Source organism: Bufo bufo, chromosome 5 (assembly GCF_905171765.1).
Source record: "Bufo bufo chromosome 5, aBufBuf1.1, whole genome shotgun sequence".
NCBI lineage: Eukaryota > Metazoa > Chordata > Amphibia > Anura > Bufonidae > Bufo > Bufo bufo.
This window is the reverse complement of record NC_053393.1, coordinates 307624789-307644160: the sequence shown is the minus strand read 5'-3', so window position 1 is coordinate 307644160 and position 19372 is coordinate 307624789. Positions and strand designations below refer to the sequence as shown.

The window sequence follows — 19372 nt, the reverse complement described above, 5'->3', positions numbered from 1 at the left end:
CCGAGGCGCTGCTGATGGCATTCCCACCTGACAGTGGGGCTCAGTGGAAACACAAGGCGAAGGCAGAGGAGAAGGAAGAAGTTCTGCCAACACAGCTGGGGCACCACCAGCACCTCAGAAGGCAGGGTTAGCATGGCCAAAATGTGAAAAAGCTTTGTCAGCACGCCACAACAACCAGCACCACCAGCTGATATAGAACGTCTTAGCAGGAGGCAGAATTTCAGCAACATGGTGGAACAGTACATGTGCACACACCTACACGTACTGACTGATGGGTCTGCCCCATTCAACTTCTGGGTCTCCAAATTGGGCACATGGCAGTGCTGGCCTGCCCTGCGGCCAGTGTATTATCTGAACGTGTTTAGCATGGCAGGGGGCGTTATCACAGACAAGTGCAGCTGTCTGTCCACATGTCCACAGCCAATGTGGACAAGCTCAAGTTTATTAAAATAAACGAGGCATGGATCCCACAGGACTTTTCTGTACCTTGTGCTGAATAGACAAGTATACCGGCCGCACACAGCCATTGTGATACTCCAGCGCACTTTCTCTTTGCATTCTCTTTTCTATTTCCCAATGTTTTCGGGTCTCCCCAAATTTATAAAAAAATAAATAAAAAATAGAAAAACAACAAAAACAGTGTTAGCACCCTCCTCCTCCTCCATCACCGCCTTTACCTACACCGCCACGTCCATCGCCTCCTCAACCTCCTACTCCACTTTGACCTCCGCCTCCTAGTTCAAGTTTATTATTTGTAATTTTTTATTTTTTCTGTTATTTTATGTAATTTCCCTATCTTTCCCTATCACATTTGTTTGCAGGGCAATTGTCCTGCTCTTACCCCCATGTTTGCTTCCTTTTGCAGCCCTCTAGCCCTTACTATGACTATTTTACAGGCATTTTAGTGCCCCAAAGTTCGGTTACCCATAGACTTCAATGGGGTTCGGGTTCGGGGTCGAGTTCGGGTCACGAACCCAAACTTTGAGCCGAAGTTCGTCCGAACCCGACGAACCCGAACTTCCAGGTGTTCGCTCATCCCTAGTAGTAAACTGACTAAAACCAACTAACTTGCTATACAGTACATGCAATACAGTTGCAAATATTTGCCTTTGACTCCCATAATATCCACAAAATGCTTTTAGGATGCCTTTGCATTGGACAGCATAACCAACAAAGCTTTCCAATATAGTTAAAAATATCAACCAAAAAAAAAACTATTTTGGTATATTTGTAGTCCATGTAAATCTGTGGATGTGTCAAGGCTAGTATTCTGGATTCACACACAGTATTTTGTATTGTTTTTGCAGCAATTGGTTTTAACAAATGAGCAATGGGCTAGGAAAATATGGGTTTTTGTAAGTTTTCATTTAAATGTTTTTTATTTTTATTTGCAGCATGCTCTGGTGTGGTACTTTGTGGTGTTTGCTTCACAGACCCCCAATACTGAGACAAGTGTATGTCTGGAGAAATAGCTGTTAACTGATGTGTATGGGCAGCCTTCAGGAAATAAGAGAGTAGATTTGTGAAGAATGTTGTGATTGTATGTACTAGATTAAGTATTTTCTCGGAAAGGGATAATAGACCTGCTGCAAGAAAGTATCAATATAATATTATTGCTCTGACCTTAACAGAGAAGACAATATTGCTAACTAACCACAATAACACAATATCATATTGTTTCTCCAATATTATGCACAGATCCCATTGTGTTTTCTTAAACAAACATGAATGAAATTCTTTTTAACCATAGTTAAAGCGCAAAGGTGCAACTGTAAGCCAAGACAAAAGCTTCAGTGTCTGGGGATGTTATGCAGGAACCCACACACTTCCTATTTCAAAATGTTTCTTTTGCCAATGACTACAACAAAAGGAAATTTACAAAAGCTTCACATATTTTTCCTACGCATTGCATATAAGTACATAATTAAAATGATCAGCAATACATCTGAAAAACTGGAATCATTCCTTTCACCTCCAATAACTCAGGGGTACATCTGAAAGTGTATGTTTTGTTACTGAACCAGATGAATGTTGCAAGAACTTGTTATAATTATATTCCATGTGATTGCAACTGTTGAGGTTTTTTACAAATATCTTCATTGCATTTGCTTAATAATGCTGTGTTGTTTAAGCCATATTTATACTACGGTATGTTTGCCAATAAGTGGTGTTCTGCTAAACATGATGAATACATACATTTCATCCTGTCCTAAACAAATGGATCACTGTGTTCTTGACAGTTTCATCTAGTTAATGGAGACTACAGAAATTGTAATCCAAATAAGAACAGCTTGGCTTTCCGCAAAGAGACAAAAGGAAAAGAAAGCAATATTGTTATCTAGGCAAAGTGTTTATACACCCGTTTAATTACAGTTAAGTGCATTAACCATTTACACATAACACTTATTTTACATATATTGCTATAGGTTCTGAATCCACAAAAGGTAGTGTGCTAAGACTCCCTCACATTTATAAAGCCCAATATGTAGATTGAATTTTTTTTTAAATAAAAAATTAAAAGGGTTATTCCCCTTCTGAGAAGGGAATAACCAGGGTAAGCTCTGGCCAGGAGTAGGTGGCAGGGGTGTAGCTATAGGGGAAGAGGCTGCTTTGGGGCCCAAACTCAGAAAGGCCCCACCCAGGATGAGGATTAAAAGATTTTATTGTCAGGACCACCTGAACAGTATACAATGACATTATATACAGTGACAATGTAAGAAACGGATGGCTTTTACATTGTATACTGCGATGGATCCTTGTAGAAGGGTGCTACAAGGATGCCATGCAGTGAGAATGCTTCTGCTGGTCGCCATACTTCTCACTGTGACAGCAGCTGGCTAATGACAGCCCAGTCACAGCGATCTGCAGCGTCACAGGGCAGCAGACTCTGAAAATTTTCTCAAATAACAAAATAATCAAAACTCACCTCTTTTCACCCCTGCTTCTGCCAGCGCTGCACTCCTGCCCTGCCACTGACAACATCTTCCTGGCGGCGGAAGAGACATTCTATGCGCACAGGTCACTGTGCAGCTATGTATGGATCTCAGCAGTATATGGGACATCACCACTGAAGCCAGGAGGAGGACTGAAGTGTAGCACTGGAAGAAGCAGGGGAGAAAATGGGTGAGCATTGATTCTTTTGTTGCCTTAGACCAGGCATGCTCAACCTGCGGCCCTCCACTACAACTCTCACAATGCCCTGCTGTAGGCTGATAGCTGTAGGCTGTTCAGGCCTGCTGGGAGTTGCACTTTTGCAAAAGCTGGAGGGCCGCAGGTTGAGCATGCCTGCCTTAGACCATTCACAGGGTCTTTAAAAAGGTTGGCTTGTCAAGACCACCCCGTATATATGACTTATTAGGGACCATCTACTATAAGCCAGTGCAGCTCTCAATCCAGTGGATCTGGCTTCTCTGTATATGACATTATCAACCATTTATTTTGTACTAAAGCCTCACACAAAAAAAAACATTGGGGGTCATTAACAAACAGTTATACCCCACTTTTGTGGTGTATATCAGGAGTAGATTATGTCGCATGCCATGTTGCTCACGCCAGGTCTAAAATAGGCCCTGCAGGCCTGTCTCATTCATCATTTTCTCTGACTGATTTAGCCATAGAAAATGGTTCAAATGTAATACAACAAGGAAGCTGTCTTACATTTAGAATCAGCAGTGGATACACCAAATTTATGTAGAGGTCGGCACCTCTACATAAATCTGCCCCATTGGGCTTTCAGTTGTCAGTTGATTGCAGAGGTATCTATTTATATAGCAGAGTTGTCTTCGGAGAAAATCTATTTAGTTTAGGCACAGGGAATTTGTGTTTTGAGTGAACATTTTCTTCTTATATGAATTATAATTAAATAATGTTTTACAGCTAATATTTCTCTTTTGTGTAGGATCCATAGATAAAAAAAATAAGTCAGGGACGACAGTAGAGTTTATGTCTGCATTTTTGTGATATCTATTATGTCACAAGAATAAAGGACTACAAGCACCTATTTGGTAACTAATCATGTGTTAGAACTCTGAATATCTAGTCAAAATAAATGGTTCCTCTCCAGTACATCAGTGCCTAACTGTAAAACTTTCTCTTTATGTGTCTGGTCTCTGTCTACAGTAGGGTTGTCACGATACCAAAATTTTTATTCAATTTCGATTCCATAAAAAAGTATTGCAATACTCGATACCATTCAATACCACACGGAAAAAAATAAAAACGTGCATTCTGCATTTTATGAAACATCTGGCCCATAATAGAACAGTTCTATTCTATTTTTTGGGGGGACAAGGTGACAATAAATGGCAAATTAAGCATTTTTTTTCACTGCATAGGAGATATTTTGAAATATTTTAATAGTTTGGACTTTTTCGGACGTGACGATATGTAATATGTTTATTTTTTATTGTTTATATATTTTATACGTAAAATACTTTTTATTTAATACCTATTAGCTCCCTTAGGGTGCTGGAACCCTTATCCTATTCACCTTACAAGAAATCTATTAGGGAGAATAGGATTTTACACTGTTCCTGCTGCCCTGTGCTTTGTGCACAGAGCAGCAGAGAGCTGATCCATGGCAGCCACGGAAGGCTTCATTAGCATCCTGGCTGCCATGGTAACCGATAGTAGCCCTGCAATTTCACTGCTGGGGCTCCGATCGGAAGTTGCCACTGCCACCAATGAAGATACTGAGGAGGAGGAGGAGAAGAGGGGACCCTGTGGCCACTGCCACCAATGAATATAATACTGAAGGGGAGGCCACATCGCCACCACTGATTATAATTCTGGGGTTGTCGGGTGCACTGCACCACCAATGAATATAATTAAACTGTTAATACAAATGTAGGCTGCCCAGCACCCAGCCTCAATGACAGGGCACGGCGATCAGCCGAACCGCGTCAATTAACCGTGCAATACCGGGCACCCGACCTCTATGACAGGGCGCTGCAATCCCCATCAATTTACCCATCAGGTGCCGCATCAGAGTGGTTAATTGACGCGGTTCGGCTGATCGCCGTACCCTGCCATTGAGGCCGGGTGCTTGGTATGCTTACATTTGTATTAATGGTTTAATTATATTCATTTGTGGTGCAGTGGCCACAGTCCCTCCCCTCCTCCTCAGTGCTATCTCCTCACTGATGGCAGCGGCAGCCGCATCACAGTGGGGAGGGAGGGACTCCCTCCTTCTCCACTGTGCTGCTTAGGAGAACATGGTGGCGCTGAGAGTGACGCACAGGGGTGGATTAAGTGCATGATAGGCCCAGGGCTATCCACCCAACTTGGGTCCCTCCCTCCATTTTTTTTTTGTATGAAGTTGCTGCGGTGCTTTGTGAGCACCACAGTCTCTTCCTAGGCCACATGACATCACATTTATCTAGGACACAGCAGCACACAGTGCTCCAGATTAAAAATATAATACCTCAAATTACCCCAAATTGGCTCCCAAACTGAAAAATTTAGGAGCCTAATTACATTTTTAGTCTCCAAATTTAAAATACAGTACATATAATTATAATAAAAAAGACTTGGAGGAGAATACAGCACCACATACCTCTTACATCCAGTGATATTCCCTGTCATGTAGACCTTCTCTTTCCTCTTCTTCTCCGTTTGACCCAGACCGCCAGGACAAATTCTTTCAACCGCATCTCGTCTCTACAGAGTTTGTTACACAGACACGTTAGATTTCTCACTTTTTACACCTCCCCATCCTGGTGTTGCAAAAATGTCATCCTGCTGCCACTCCCAATACTGGGCCAGTTGTGCTCCCCAATGCCCCAGGTACTATATTGCTGAAAAAATAGTGACCCCAGTAGACATAATTAGGTTCATTTATCAAACTGGTGTAAAGTAGAACTGGATTTCCAAATGAGCTGTCAAAAATGAAAGGCGGAATCTGATTGGTTGCTATGGGCAACTAAGCTAGTTCTACTTTACACCAGTTTGATAAATTACCCCAAATGTCCCCATAGTGTCTACAGCAATTGTAATGTCCCCTAGAGTGCGCCCAGTAATAAGAATAACATCCTATATGGTACTCCAGGTAATACTGCCTGTATGGTGTCCCCAAAAATAGTGTCCCCTAATATGTCCCTGTAATAGAAATACCCCTAGAGTGCCTCCCCAATAGCAACACCCCCCACACTGCCCCATATAGTAATTTGCCCCTATACAGTAATTTCCTCCACATAGTAATTTCCCCCACACTGCCCCCACATAGTAATCCCCATAGTAATTTTCCCCCACACAGTCATTTCCCCCACACTGCCCCACATAGTAATCCCCCATAGTAACTTGCCCCCACACAGTAATTTCCCCCCACATTGCCCCATATAGTAATTTGCCCCACACAGTAATTTCCCCTACACTGCCCCCACATAGTAATTTCCACCACACTGCCCCCACATAGTAGTCTCTCCCATAATAATTTGCCCCCACAAAGTAATTTGCCCCCAAATAGTAATTTCCCCTCACATGGCCCTCACATAGTAATTTTCCCCAAAATAATTTGCCATAACATAGTAATTTCCCCTCACACTGCCCTCACATAGTAATTTCCCCCACACAGCCCACATATAGTAATTTGCCTCCACACAGCCCCCAAATAGTAATTTGCCCCCACACATACCCCAAATAGTAATTTGCCCCCACACAGCCCCCATATAGTAATTTGCCCCCACACAGCCCTCATTTAGTAATTTGCCCCCCACAGCCTCCATATAGTAATTTGCCCCGATGTAGTGATTTGCCCCCACACTGCCCCATGCAGTAGTTTGCCCCGCTGTAGTAATTTGCCCCTACTCTCCCTTCACTAATATGTCCTCCTGTGCCCCCCTAATAATGTCCCCCAAAGTTGGCACATTAGAAATAATATTTTTTATTGTTTTTTTAATTACAAACATGGAAAGCATTGAATCCAGCAATATGATGTATAAGCATAAAGACAATAACATAATGAATCAAATAGTACAATCAGTTATTCTTGGACTGAAAGGACGGCAGGCGTTTGGCGCTCCTCTAACTGTTGAGATTTACAGAAGCAGAGGAAGACATCAACTGCTGAAGTCACACAACTTAACACTACTAAAGTAACAAGAGGACACTCAGGAAGGGCAGCAGCTAGAATGATGCAGGTTGTATGCGTCATGGGTAGGGTTGAGCGAACCCGAACTGTAAAGTTTGGGTTCGTACCGAAATTTTGGATTTTTGGACCCGGACCCGTACCCGAACTTTTCAGTAAAAGTTTGGGTTTGAGTTCGGTGTTCGGAGAGTTAATGTCAATTAAGTAATTGTATAAAATTCGCCTGTCACACTGTTGTGTGACCTCAAGAAATGTTTCCTCTTTATGACACCAATACTGCCTTACTCTCAGTGAACTTAATTGTTAACTATTGGCGCTTACATTGTCGCCTGACATAAACCATCTGTTAGTTCGGTGGGTGAACGCAAAGAATGAGCAGAGCGTCAAATAAGGGACATGGCCCCGGTCATGGTGCTGCTGGTGGAGCTCCTGTTGCAGGGAGAGGACGTGGTCGATCTGTGCCAGCTACATGCACAAGTGAAACACCTTCCTCAGGTGCGAGTAGGCGACAGAACCTTTAGGTTATTTGGGAGGGCCGAATGCAGCTCTACTAAAAGGTGAGGCCAGAACAAGTACAGGCGATAGTAAATTGGGTGGCTGACAGTGCCACCAGTTACTACACATTGTCTCCCACCCAGTCTCCTGCTTAAAGATCAGAGTAGGCACCTGCAGCCCATGGCCATCAGTCTTTCACCTCACCCCCTTGCAAATCAGCCAAGCAGTCTGAGCCCAAAGTTATGCAGCAGTCTCTTCTGCTTTTTGATGACTCTGCTGGCAGGGTTTCCATGGGCCATCCACCTAGCCCTTCCCCAGAAGTGGAAGAGATTGAGTGACAGGGACCTAATTTTTGTTAAATCGTCTGTTCAATTGGTGGGTGACATGAACACAGTTTTGCCCTGAATAAACCCCTGTTCTGCATAGTTGACAGGGACCAAAATGTTTAAAAATCATCTTTAATTGACGTGCGCCACCTCCTTTCATTCGATCCTTCTGCTTTAACAACTTGTCCCACATTTCCGCTCCATCACATTTCAGTCATTGACCTCCCTTGAATGTGGTATCCCTTTCTCACACTCCCTCTCCAGCGTGGAACCCTGATTCGCCGATAATCATGGTAGGCACATCAAAGAATATCGAAAGTTGATAGAGAAGATATCCAATTGGATCGTGGACGTCACAGGGATGTGCGATCAGGCAGAAGTTGTGTAGAGTTAACAAAGCGGCAACAGGGCCTCTCCTGTCTAATGTTTCCAAATCCAAAATACCCCAGTGACATTCCCTGTAATTTTTTATTAATCATTCCAATAACAGGGCATCTTAAGAGTCCTCTATTGTTATTTATCGCCACTACCTCCCCGAGTCGGGAGTGGGTAATTGCCGCGTGCCCCCTCCTTTACTTGAAAGCTTTGACTTTAATAGTTTGTCCCACATTTCCGCTAAATCACATTTTAATTTCATCCATTGACCTCCCTTGGATGTGGTATCCCTTTCTCAAGCTCCTTCTGCAGCCTGGAACCCTGATTCCCCGCTACCCGTGATCACCATGGTAGGCGCAGAAAAGAACATCAAAAGTTGATAGAGAAGATATCCAATTGGATCGTGGATGTCACGGGGACGTGCGACATGGTTGAGCAGTATGTGTGCATACACCTACACGTACTGACTGATGGGTCGGCCCCCTGCAATTTCTGGGTCACCAAATTGGGCACAAGGCCTGAGCTTGCCCTTTACGGCTTGGAGGTGCTGGCCTGCCTTGCAAGCAGTGTATTGTCTGAACGTTTGTTTAGCACGGCTGGAGGGGGTTATCACAGGTTATATTTCCCAATGTTTTGGGATCTACCCAAATTCAAACAAAAATAAATAAATAAGAAAATAAAATAAAAAACAAAAACAAAAAGCAGTGTTGGTTACCTCCTCCTCCTCCACCGCCGCTTCCACCTACACGCTACATCCACCGCCTCCTCAACCTCCTACTCCATATGGACCTCCTCCACCTTGATCAAGATTTATTTTTAATTTTTTTGCGTATTTTATGTTATTTTAAGTCATTTCCCTATCCATATTTGTTTGCAGAACACTTGTCATGCTCTTAACCACATTTTTCTGCCATTTGCAGCCCTCTAGCCCTTTCCATGACTTCGGATCCCCATTGACTACAATGGGGTTCGGGTTCGGGGTCAAGTTCGGGTCAAGTTCGGGTCCCGAACTCAAACTTTTTTGTGAAGTTCAGCCGAACCTGTCGAACCCGAAAAACATCCAGGTATCCGCTCAACTCTAGTCATGAGGTGAAATGTGTGTTTAACCACCTCAGCCCCCCTAGCTTAAACACCCATAATGACCAGGCCACTTTTTACACTTCTGAACTACACTATTTTCACCGTTTATTGCTCAGTCATGCAACTTACCACCCAAATGAATTTTACCTACTTTTCTTCTCACTAATAGAGCTTTCATTTGGTGGTATTTCATTGCTGCTGACATTTTTACTTTTTTTGTTATTAATCGAAATTTAAAGATTTTTTTGCACAAAAATGAAATTTTTCTCTTTCAGGTGTAAAGTTTTGCTAAAAAAACGACATCCATATTTAAATTTTTCTTTAAATTTATTGTTCTACATGTCTTTGATAAAAAAAAAATGTTTGGGTAAAAAAAAATGGTTTGGGTAAAAGTTATAGCGTTTACAAACTATGGTACAAAAATGTGAATTTCCGCTTTTTGAAGCAGCTCTGACTTTCTGAGCACCTGTGATGTTTCCTGAGGTTCTACAATGGCCAGACAGTACAAACACCCCACAAATGACCCCATTTCGGAAAGTAGACACCCTAAGGTATTCGATGATGGGCATAGTGAGTTCATAGAACTTTTTATTTTTGTCACAAGTTAGCGGAAAATGATGATTTTATTATTTTTTTTTTCTTACAAAGTCTCATATTCCACTAACTTGTGACAAAAAATAAAAACTTCCATGAACTCACTATGCCCATCACGAAATACCTTGGGGTGTCTTCTTTCCAAAAAAGGGTCACTTGTAGGGTAGTTATACTGCCCTGGCATTTTAGGGGCCCAAATGCATGCAAAGTAGTTTGAAATCCAAATTTGTAAAAAATGGCCGGTGAAATCCGAAAGGTGCTCTTTGGAATGTGGGCCCCTTTGCCCACCTAGGCTGCAAAAAAGTGTCATACATGTGGTATTGCCGTACTCAGGAGAAGTTGGGCAATGTTATTTGGGGTGTCATTTTACATATACCCATGCTGGGTGAGAGAAATATCTTGGCAAAAGACAACTTTTCCCATTTTTTTATACAAAGATGGCATTTGACCAAGATATTTATCTCACCCAGCATGGGTGTATGTAAAATGACACCCCAAAACACATTGCCCAACTTCTCCTGAGTATGGCAATACCACATGTGTGACACTTTTTTGCAGCCTAGGTCGGCAAAGGGGCCCACATTCCAAAGAGCACCTTTCGGATTTCACAGGTCATTTTTTACACATTTTTATTTCAAACTACTTAACACACATTAGGGCCCCTAGAATGCCAGGGCAGTATAACTACCACACAAGTGACCCCATTTTGGAAAGAAGACACCCCAAGGTATTCCGTGAGGGGCATGGCGAGTTCCTAGAATTTTTTATTTTTTGTCACAAGTTAGCGGAAAATGATGATTTTTTTAATTATTTTTTTTCTTACAAAGTCTCATATTCCACTAACTTGTGACAAAAAATAAAAACTTCCATGAACTCACTATGCCCATCACAAAATACCTTGGGGTGTCTTCTTTCCAAAATGGGGTCACTTGTGGGGTAGTTATACTGCCCTGGCATTTTAGGGGCCCAAATGCGTGCAAAGTAGTTTGAAATCAAAATCTGTAAAAAATGGCCGGTGATATTCGAAAGGTGCTCTTTGGAATGTTGGCCCCTTTGCCCACCTAGGCTGCAAAAAAGTGTCACACATTTCGTATTGCCGTACTCAGGAGAAATTGGGAAATGTGTTTTGGGGTGTCATTTTACATATGCCCTAGCTGGGTGAGATAAATATCTTGGTCAAATGCCAACTTTGTATAAAAAAATGGGAAAAGTTGTCATTTGCCAAGATATTTCTCTCGCCCAGCATGGGTATATGTAAAATGACACCCCAAAACACCTTGCCCAACTTCTCCTGAGTACGGCGATACCATATGTGTGACACTTTTTTGCAGCCTAGATGCGCAAAGGGGCCGACATTCCTTTTAGGAGGGCATTTTTAGACATTTGGATCCCAGACTTCTTCTCACGCTTTAGGGCCCCTAAAATGCCAGGGCAGTATAAATACCCCACATGTGACCCCATTTTGGAAAGAAGACACCCCAAGGTATTCAATGAGGGGCATGGCGAGTTCATAGAATTTTTATTTTTTTGGCACAAGTTAGCGGAAATTATTATTTTTTTTTCTCACAAAGTCTCCCTTTCCGCTAACTTGGGACAAAAATTTCAATCTTTCATGGACTCAATATGCCCCTCAGTGAATACCTTGGGGTGTCTTCTTTCCAAAATGGGGTTATTTGTGGGGTGTTTGTACTGCCCTGGCATTTGAGGGTCTCCGCAATCATTACATGTATGGCCAGCATTAGGAGTTTCTGCTATTCTCCTTATATTGAGCATACGGGTAATGAGATTTTTTTTTTTCCGTTCAGCCTCTGGGCTGAAAGAAAAAATGAACGCCACAGATTTCTTCATTCGCATCGATCAATGTGGATGAAAAAATCTCTGCCAAAAAAAAAAAAGGAGGGGAAAGGCGTCTGCCAGGATATAGGAGCTCCGCCCAACATCCATACCCACTTAGCCCGTATGCCCTGGCAAACCAGATTTCTCCATTCACATCAATCGAGGTGGATGAATAAATCATTGCCGGGATTTTTTATTTTTTTTTATTTATACAAAGTGTTTGCCAAAGCATATGAACACCGCCGCCTCCTCAGCTCATATGCCTCGGCAAACGTATCTTTTACTGCAGAGGAGAAATCTCGTCTTGCAGCGCCGCATACACCGACTTGTGTGTAATCTGACTTTTGAACAGAACATATAAACTTTTTTTTTACTTTTTGAACTGAAAGTTAACTTTTTTGCTTACTGGTGTTTTTTTTTTTTTTTTTTTTTTTTTACCTTTTATAGGACAAACCTCTCCTTCCCCATGGGACAATGTGCAAAGCGCAAATCGCCCAGAGATGTGGCAAAGTACATTATGCACTTTATCCCAGGTGAAAGGAGAGGTTTGCAGCAGCTGTGAGAGAAAGGGCCCTAATAGCCCTGTGTGCCTCTCCTGTGAGATGCAATCCCTATGCTAAGTGTACCTGTGTGTGGTACTTCCGGAAACACTCTCCAAAGCATAGGGCAGGGTGGTCAGGGCAGTCAGGACAGAAATAGCGGGTGTCACGCCTTATTCCACTCCTGCTACAGACACAACATTTTTTTCGGGGTGGCGGTCGGTTTGAGGTACCAGCAACGACACTGGGGAAATGTCGCTCGTGTAGACGGCTCACTACACTGGTGGTTGGGGCCACGGAACCTCCTGGATACAGGAGGTTCGCGATGATCTCTTCCTGAAATTTGAGGAAGGATCCTGTTCTCCCAGCCTTACTGTAGAGAACAAAACTATTATATGCAGCCAATTGAATTAAATATACAGACAGCTTCTTATACCAGCGTCTGGTGCGTCGGGAAACTAAATAGGGAGCCAACATCTGGTCATTGAAGTCCACCCCTCCCATGAGCGCATTATAGTCGTGGACACAGAGGGGCTTTTCAATGACACTGGTTGCCCGTTCAATTTGGATTGTCGTGTCTGCGTGAATGGAGGAGAGCATGTAAACATCACGCTTGTCTCTCCATTTCACCGCGAGCAGTTCTTCGTTACACAAGGCAGCCCTATCCCCCCTTGCAAGACGGGTGGTAACGAGCCGTTGGGGGAAGCCCCGGTGACTAGGTCGCACGGTGCCACAGCAGCCAATCTGTTCTAGGAACAAATGCCTGAAGAGGGGCACACTTGTGTAAAAATTGTCCACATAAAGATGGTACCCCTTGCCAAATAAGGGTGACACCAAGTCCGAGACTGTCTTCCCACTGCTCCCCAGGTAGTCAGGGCAACCGACCGGCTCCAGGGTCTGATATTTTCCCTCATAGATCCGAAATTTGTGGGTATAGCCTGTGGCCCTTTCACAGAGCTTATACAATTTGACCCCATACCGGGCGCGCTTGCTTGGGATGTATTGTTTGAAGCCAAGGCGCCCGGTAAAATGTATTAGGGACTCGTCTACGCAGATGTTTTGCTCAGGGGTATACAAATCTGCAAATTTCTGGTTGAAGTGGTCTATGAGGGGGCAAATTTTGTGGAGGCGGTCAAAAGCTGGGTGGCATCTGGGACGGGAGGTTGTGTAGTCGCTAAAGTGCAGGAAACGCAGGATGGTCTCAAAACGTGTCCTGGACATAGCAGCAGAGAACATGGGCATGTGATGAATCGGGTTCGTGGACCAATATGACCGCAATTCATGCTTTCTGGTTAGACCCATGTTCAGGAGAAGGCCCAGAAAAATTTTAAATTCGGAAACTTGGACTGGTTTCCACCGGAAAGACTGGGCATAAGAGCTTCCCGGGTTGGCGGCTATAAATTGAGTGGCATACCGATTTGTTTCTGCCACGACTAAGTCCAAGAGCTCCGCAGTCAAGAACAGCTCAAAAAATCCCAGGGCCGAACCGATCTGAGCTGTCTCAACCCGAACTCCAGACTGGGCGGTGAAAGGGGGAACTAATGGTGTGGCTGAAGTTGGGTACTGCCAATCAGGGTTTGCCAGCACCTCAGGGATTCTAGGGGCTCTACGGGCCTGTCTTTGCGGTGGCTGCGACGGGGTAACTATTACACGTGCCACCGTACCAGCTTCAACTGCCCTTCTGGTGCTCGCCACTTCACCATGTTGTACGGCAGTGCTGGTACTAGGTCCAGGATGGGCTGCGCTGCTGGTGTATGCCTCACCACGTAATCCGACAGCGCCAGCCCCACTCTGCTGCCCTTGAAACGGATCCTGCACAACCTGTGGTCTAGCAACAAGGGGCCGGGTACGCCTGGTGCTATCAGGGACCTCAACCTCCTGGTCCAAACTTTGGGTCAGACTGCCACTGCTTTCTACAGGTTCATATTCTGACCCGCTAGATTCGTCAGATGAGGGTTCCCATTCCTCATCCGACTGGGTCAGAATCCTGTAGGCCTCTTCAGAAGAATACCCCCTGTTTGACATTTGGACTACTAAATTTAGGGGTATTCCCTGAGACTACCCAAGAAAAAAAGCAAGCCTGTCTTACAAAGGGGAGGCTAGCGAAGTACCGGAGGCCGCTGCGATTGATAAAAAATATCAAATCTGATTTTTTTTTTTTATCGCCGCAGCGCTTGTAAAGTGATTGTGCAGTGATCAAAAAACAAAAAAAAATTTGTCACTGCGGCGGGGCGGGCGTAGGTGAACGCACGTGTGGGCGACCGATCAGGCCTGATCGGGCAAACACTGCGTTTTGGGTGGAGGGCGAGCTAAGGTGACACTAATACAATTATAGATCTGACTGTGATCAGTTTTGATCACTTATAGATACTATAAAAGTACAAAAGCTGATTAGCGATACGCTAATCAGCGAATAAGTGACTGCGGTGCGGTGGGCTGGGCGCTAACCGACGCTAACTACCTAACCAAGGGACCTAAACTATCCTAAAACTATAAATCAATACCAGTGGGAAAAAAAAAAAGTGACAGTTTACACTGATCACTTTTTTCCCTTTCACTAGGTGATTGACAGGGGCAATCAAGGGGTTAATTGAGGTGATGGAGGTTGATGGAGGGTGATCTGGGGGCTAAGTGTGGTGTTAGTGGGTACTCACAGTGATGTGTGCTCCTCTGCTGGAACGAACCGACGAAAAGGACCAGCAGAGGAGCACAGAAGCCATTTAACACATTATATTTATAAATATAATGTGTTAGATGGCTTCTGATTCGATTTTTTGAAAATCATCAACCTGCCAGCGACGATCATTGGCTGGCAGCTTGATGACGAACTTGTCTTTTAAATTTTGCCGGCCCGCGATGCGCATGCGCGGGCCGGCATGCGCACCGCCGACAGTGTCGATCAGTTACCCAAACACCAACCTCAACATGATGAAGGGTAAAACAGGAAGTCTTTATTGAACATACAGCATTGACTTATATACACATGACATACTGAGGACATGACATAGCAGCCAATCTTGTACAGTTTAAACACAAAACTAACCCTATTCAACAAACACAATGGCATTGTCTGTGACGCAATTAACAATGAACATGCATCTATCACATGCACATAGCAGGTCCATTTTCCTGCCATGCAATATTTACCACACACAATATACCATACACACAATGTATATAGATTAAAATTTATGTCCATGAGCTTTTTTTATCGGACCAAAAGTATTTGCTGGTTCATTTAGCATTACCCAGGGTGCACCACGGGGAGGCGAACCAGCAATACACCCAATAACGTACCGTCACTTAACTAGACAGGTACATCGCAGCTTAGCTGGTTAATATCTGATTGCTCAGACCTCACACACATACAATCGCAATACAATCCGATCTTATAATGGCAACATTAAATCTAATATTTCCCAATTTTTTTAAATATTTCTATAATAAAAAAATTGTGATTATATGCTTTCATCTATATTCTTCAGCGCTTTCTGGAGTGGGGCTATCCAGGGACCCAGAAAAGGGTTGAGAAAGTGGCCATCGTACGGTCTGTCCGGGCTGAATTAAAATTAAAAAGTGGCATCTGGCACGATCACAAAGCTATACAAAAAAAGTTTTGTGACCTGAATTACCTACACCCAGATCGGGTAGAAGAGTATAGTAAAAGATTATGCCCAGGTACAATGCTTACATGAATTTTATATCTCTCTACAACACTTTTCAGTTATGCTGCTAATCCGTACAGATGAGGGTTAACTTAACTCAAATTTCTTAACTCATCACGTAATCTTGAAACAAAGCCATTTTATAAAATAGCTTAAAGGGATTCTGTCACCAGGATTAACGATATGTAGATATTTATATGTGCCCATTAGTCTTCATGCAGTGTTTACAATGATCCCTCTGTTTATGCTCTGTGTACCTTATATTCTTATAAAAAGCGATCTTATTCATATGTAAATCACCTTTGTCAGGAGCTCAAGGGGTTGTCCCACGATCTCCTGGAGCCCAGCAGCGCCCATCGATCCGGAGCCCAGCACCGCCTACTACTTAATTTATTCACTGCACTATCCTGACGTCATGTAATCTCTGCTCCGTAGTCTCGCGCAGACTACTGGCACCGGCTTAAACTTGTCCACTGCACATGCGCCGGCTCCCTGTGCACCCCGATCGGACCGGAAAAGACGCTTTCTCTGCGCAAGTCGGTCCTAGGCGGAGGAATCTTCTTGCAGCAATCGCTCCTTTGACCATTTTGACCGACTTGCGCAGAGAAAGAAAGTATTTTCCGGTCCGATCGGGCTGCGCAGGGAGCCGGCGCATGCGCAGTGGACAAGTTGAAGCTGGTGCCAGTAGTCCACATGGGCGCAGACTACAGTGTTCACTGCGCCTGCGCGAGACTACAGAGCAGAGATTACATGACGTCAGGATAGTGCAGTGAATAAATTAAGTAGTAGGCGGTGCTGGGCTCCGGATCGATGGGCGCTGCTGGGCTCCAGGAGATCGTGGGACAACCCCTTGGGCTCCTGACAGAGGTGATTTACATATGAATAAGATCACTTTTTATAAGAATATAAGGCACACAGAGCATAAACAGAGGGATCATTGTAAACACTGCATGAAGACTAATGGGCACATATAAATATCTACATATCGTTAATCCTGGTGACAGAATCCCTTTAACACATTTAATTGCATTAAGTTTACATAACACATCTCATAAAGCATGTGTGTTAACTCTACTACATTCGTATTTCATCCCTTTTCAAATGATTACTTAATACCTGGTGTGACAGGTACAAAATCTTCCGGTTACATCATACATCTCTACCTCGCTGAGTTTGTATATATATTGTTATACACACAGCGCGGTACTGATGTATGATGTCACAGGATGATTTTATACGTTTCGCACACACATCAATATATATAGGTATTTTTGTTTATATCTACATAAACTGCAAACATCATTCAGTATTCCGGTCAAAGTCCCTGACAATTACATACATCCCCCACACAATTTGCATGGGATTCAATATTTTATATATATATATATATATATATATATATATATATATACATATAAAAAAGAATGTATGTGTGTATGTATGTATGTACAGTACAGACAAAAAGTTTGGACACACCTTCTCATTCAAAGCATTTTCTTTATTTTCATGACTATGAAAATTGTAGATTCACACTGAAGGCATCAAAACTATGAATTAAAACATGTGGAATTATATACATAACAAACAAGTGTGAAACAACTGAAAATATGTCATATTCTAGGTTCTTCAAAGTAGCCACCTTTTGCTTTGATTACTGCTTTGCACACTCTTGGCATTCTCTTGATTAGCTTCAAGAGGTAGTCCCCTGAAATGGTTTTCACTTCACAGGTGTGCCCTGTCAGGTTTAATAAGTGGGATTTCTTGCCTTATAAATGGGGTTAGAACCATCAGTTGCATTGAGGAGAAGTCAGGTGGATACACAGCTGATAGTCCTACTGAATAGACTGTTAGAATTTGTATTATGGCAAGAAAAAAGCAGCTAAGTAAAGAAAAACTAGTGGCCATCATTACTTTAAGAAATGAAGGTCAGTCTGTCAGCCGAAAAATTGGGAAAACTTTGAAAGTAAGGGCTATTTGACCATGAAGGAGAGTAATGGGGTGCTGCGCCAGATGACCTGGCCTCCACAGTCACCGGACCTGAACCCAATCGAGATGGTTTGGGGTGAGCTGGACCGCAGAGTGAAGGCAAAAGGGACAACAAGTGCTAAGCACTGTTGGAAGACCATTTCAGGGGACTACCTCTTGAAGCTCATCAAGATAATGCCAAGAGTGTGCAAAGCAGTAATCAAAGCAAAAGGTGGCTACTTTGAAGAACCTAGAATATGACATATTTTCAGTTGTTTCACACTTGTTTGTTATGTATATAATTCCACATGTGTTAATTCATAGTTTTGATGCCTTCATAGTCATGAAAATAAAGAAAACTCATTTTTTTTGTCTACTGTATATATGTGTTCTTTTTTTTTATAAAATAATTACACATTCAACACATCAATAACATAATACAACACAATCCGTATTACCACTATAATAAATATTATCCTTATTATTTATCACCCAAATACCCACCCACCACCCCATGGAAAGAAGGAGAGAGAGAGGAACTGGGGAGAAAAAAATAAAATAAAAAAATAAAATAAAATAAATAAAATTTCCTCGACCTAATATGGCCATTTATTCCATATCTCATCGAGTCCTACTGGATTTTTAGTATAGAACTCAGAAACCCGTTGAGTTTTAATAAGATTAGACACTGCTTCACGCCACTGTCCCACTGTGGGCGGGTCTTCCTTTATCCATTTCCTAAGTATAAGGAGTCTAGCTTGAAACAGTACTTTACCCAAAACCAATCGTAGTTTCTTCTTTAATTTCAGATGTTCAGTTGCTCCCAATATACAAACTACTGGGTCTTCAAACACCTGAACATCCAGGAATACAAATACAATCTCTGCTATCCCCTTCCAATATCTGAAAAGTCTGGGGCATCTCCAAAAACAGTGTATTAAACCTGCGTTCCCCCTACTACATTTTGGACAATTATCTAAATCTCTCACACCCATTTTCATAAGCATCTTAGGAGATCGATGAAATCTATGTATTATAATAAACTGTGATATTTTATGTGAACCCCTGTCCGACACCATAGCGTAACTTCTAAGGGCATCCTTCCATTTCTCTTCGGAAAAGAAAGGCTGAAGTTCTTTGAATGAGAAGGTGTGTCTTTTGGTCTGTATTGTATTCACTTCAGGCCTACACTGATTCAGACCGTGTGAGATATCCCCCTACATAATAAATCTTTAATTCAGTCCTACACTGATTCAGGGCATGTGTGATCCCCCCTATACATACAGGGGTTTGATTCAGCTATTTGAAATACAGCCATTTGAAATACAGCCATATTGTGCAAAGAAATCTTTAATTCAGGCCTACACTGATTCAGGGCGTGTGAGATCCCCCTATACATACAGGGGTTTGATT

At 42.9% G+C, this 19372-nt stretch overlaps 1 long non-coding RNA gene across 1 annotated transcript; it reads right to left on the bottom strand.

The window, feature by feature from the left end:
* Positions 1 to 1486: 1486 nt before the first annotated feature.
* LOC121001219 lies at positions 1487 to 18439 on the bottom strand. Its single transcript, XR_005779004.1, has 3 exons — positions 18337 to 18439; positions 7073 to 7076; positions 1487 to 1497 (listed from the first exon to the last, which is right to left on the bottom strand). It is a non-coding gene; the product is annotated as an uncharacterized LOC121001219 (long non-coding RNA).
* Positions 18440 to 19372: the final 933 nt, after the last annotated feature.